This window comes from Coregonus clupeaformis, chromosome 35, assembly GCF_020615455.1.
Source record: "Coregonus clupeaformis isolate EN_2021a chromosome 35, ASM2061545v1, whole genome shotgun sequence".
In the NCBI taxonomy this organism is placed as follows: domain Eukaryota; kingdom Metazoa; phylum Chordata; class Actinopteri; order Salmoniformes; family Salmonidae; genus Coregonus; species Coregonus clupeaformis.
The window spans coordinates 23,230,715-23,234,337 of NC_059226.1; the positions used below are offsets into that span (position 1 = coordinate 23,230,715).

The 3,623-nt window shown below is 43.6% G+C and overlaps 1 long non-coding RNA gene across 1 annotated transcript; it reads left to right on the forward strand.

Moving 5' to 3' along the window:
- The first annotated feature begins 1,076 nt into the window (after positions 1-1,076).
- On the forward strand, positions 1,077-3,359 carry LOC121551283. Its single transcript, XR_005997053.2, has 2 exons — positions 1,077-3,194; positions 3,243-3,359. It is a non-coding gene; the product is annotated as an uncharacterized LOC121551283 (long non-coding RNA).
- The last annotated feature ends 264 nt before the right edge of the window (positions 3,360-3,623 follow it).

Consider the following 3,623-nt stretch of genomic DNA (forward strand, 5'->3'; position numbering starts at 1 on the left):
TGTGCAAAATCTCACCCTAATTTGTTCATAACATCTTTATAAACACAGAGATGAAAATCTAGATCTTTAGTCATTTCGTATAGATTTCCTTCCAAACTGGCAGGGGGTACAGTATTTGGGTATTCTGATGATGTCACAAGCAACTCCAATAGGTTATTTGTGGGCCCTTTGGCCTATTTTGGACCCTATCCCCTGACATCCTCTACAGTTCTCTCTCTTTTAGAACCCTCTCTCTCTCTCTCTCTCTCTCTCTCTCGCTCTCTCTCTCTCTCTCTCTCTCTCTCTCTCTCTCTCTCTCTCTCTCTCTCTCTCTCTCTCTCTCTCTCTCTCTCTCTCTCTCTCTCTCTCTCTCTGTCGTGTTCAAGAAAGCACAGACATACGCTGAAAAATATGTTTTTTGTCACATGACCTTGACATAAATATAATTAGTATTTAACAGTACGTCTGAGAGAAACGTATTTACATGTATAAATGGTAATGAGCATGCACAGATAGGTAGTCATCGACGAGTGCAAAAATCTACTAAGTAACAACTTTTTACTTTTTTGTACTCCACATTGAGTGAAAACATCACAAGATTGAAGAATTGAAACCCCGCCCCTCTTCGGTTCTGGGAGGGTGAATCTCCACAGTTGTTCCTTGCTTGTTGTCCACCCACAGCCCTGAGGACAGGACCCGTGTTCACAAAGCATCTTAGGGTAGGAGTGCTGATCTAGGATCAAGTCTCTCCTGTCCATATAATCTTATTCAGTGTTATCTAAAAGGCAGAACTGATCCTATGCCAGCACTCGGAGGCTGTAGCCTGTCCCACTGGAGCCTTGCACAGTGCAGTCAGAACGGGCCTGGGTCTGGCCCGAAGAGGCCCGAACAAAGCCTGCCCTGGCATGAAGCCCTGTGGGTTAGGGCCATAGATAGAATAGCCAATCTAGTAATTATATTTCTATGGTTAGGCCTACATGTCAGTGGAGGCTGGTGGGAGAAGCTATAGGAGGACAAGCTCATTGTAATGGCTGGAATGGAATTATGGAACGTTATCAAACACATCAAACATATGGAAACCACATGTTTGACTCCATTCCATTAATTCCATTCCAGCCATTACAATGAGCATGTCCTCCTATAGCTCCTCCCACCAGCCTCCACTGCTACCCACCCCCAGTGAAGGGCCATCCTGTAACCCAATGACCCAGGATTACACCAAAAGACCCTTGGGTCATACCATCTCTGGCCATCGGCGGGGGTCATAGGTCATAGATCAGAGGTCATTGTACCATCCCTGCTCTGCTCTCTGCATCACCCTATAATATCACAGACACAGTAGTCATTATCTATGAAGTGCAAAACAACAAGTATTTTTGATTAGCATTATGCAACGAATGTCATATCTCTGAAAAATTTATTACGTTTCCCCATATAATAAAAACTGCTACAGCAGACAGTGAAACATGTCTTGACAGAGGATACTGTATAGGAGATTTCCAAGGTTGTCGCGAGAAGGGAAAAACCACACCCAAAGTTAGCTAGATCCCTCACAGACAGACCGTTGTATGTTTTTGAACGTTAATAATCGAATAAAATGAAATTAAAAACATGGCTAGCATCTTCAAAACTGTTTTAAAATACTAGTTAAAAAGAATAAAGAAAGAAACCAGCAAGAGAAAAAGAAAAAAGCTATATGACAATAAAATAAAATAATAACAATAAAATCAATCCAGTCACAAATCCGATAAAATAAAAATAAAAACATTATTACAGTAGTCAGATGTCCAGTGGTTTATATAATAATATATTAGGCTGGTGTCAAAAAAAACATAATCTACAGTAAAAAAGTAAAAATAACCAAAACAAGCTATACAACACTACTATATACAGCACACAGCGTGTCTCTCTCTCGTAAGGGGAGAGCTGGTAAGTATGTAAGGGAGAGGGAGACTGAAAACAGAGATCTTGCTGTAACACAAGAGTCTTTCTTGGCACAGAAAACGGTAGTTACCAGCACAGACGGACGAGAGGAGAGGAGCTTCTCAAAGATAAGGAGGACAGCACAGAGCAGTACTGCCTTCCCCACAGACACACACACACACACACACACACACACACACACAGACTGTACACACACACACACACACAGAGAGACTGTACACACACACACACACACACACACTGGGGAAAGAGCCATTTTGTCACACAGATACGTGGGCTGATTGGGGGGGAAGTCACAGCAATGTAGCCGTCACACAGACTATTGTAACCCCTCAGGACTGGCTCCTCCCTTCCTCTCTCTCTAGCTACCCATCCCCCTTTCCTTCTCCAGTCCTCCCCACAGGCTTATATTTGATCTCTCACAGGATACGATATCTGATCATTCACAGGGGTCAGGACACCTGCAGTTCCAGACCCCAGTCAGGGCTCGTCTATATATAGGCTGACGGTCACAGTATGGGGGTTATGTATCTGGAGCTGACCAAGACGTCTGGAACTCTGGATCCATTTCTCAGGCTCACTGGAAACTAGTCTGGAGGAAATGGGAGAGCCACAGCCAGGACTGGAACAGGAGTGGGGCTGTGTATTGTACAGTTGTTGTATATCCTCCCAACACTGATAAAATCATTAACACACACACGCACGAGCGCACACACACACACATGCACACACACACAAACAGATAGAACACGTTTTTATCTCTATGCGCACACACACACTTTTGAAAAAAGTAAAAAGTAAAAGGGAACACTATCTCCTCGTCGCAGACCCATTTCTCTCTGATATAAAGTGACAGTTGGTTCAGTCCTGCTGGTTCAGAAAGTCTCTGTGGTCACAGGAGAACGTGGGGGGAAAACACAGCCTGTCTGACCTATATACACAGTCCCACTGACTGACACCCTGTTCATCCAATCAGGATCCCCGGATTCCCCCGGTTCCTACTGTTCATCCAGTAGCAGCTTAGCTCTGTCCTCCAGGTGCTAGGTGAGCTGGATAGGTGTATAGTAGTTTGTGGTCATATTGTGGTTATGGTTGGTTGGACCGCAGCCTGGGTGGGTTCACAGTTTGGGGTTAGTTCTCCATGCAGGTGGAAAGATGAGTAGAAGTGAGTCCATGTTACTCAGTAGAGGTGAGTCCAGGTTACCCAGTAGAGGTGAGTCCAGGTTACTCAGTAGAAGTGCGTCCAGGTTACTCAGTAGAAGTGCGTCCAGGTTACTCAGTAGAAGTGCGTCCAGGTTACTCAGTAGAAGTGCGTCCAGGTTACTCAGAGGGAGGAGGGGTGGAGCAGAACACAGTGTTTAGACAAGGAGTATTTTGGTTTTTGGGGTCCAGAGTCTTGGAGTAGAGCCAATATAGAGGGGGTACACACACACACACACACACACACAGGTAACTGACAAAATAATGGAAACACTTGAGTATATGAGGTAGGGATGGGAACGGTTATTCAGATATTCAAATATCCAAATGGACGTTAGTATTTGAAAAATATACATATATTTTAACAATGAAAAGGCTTTGTCTAAATTAAATGATCTATGTGACATTGACACAAGGATATGCCTTGACATTTTGAAATTCTTAATTCAATAAAACAATCTTTTGAATGTAGTTTTTATGACATGCGCCCCATAAAAGTA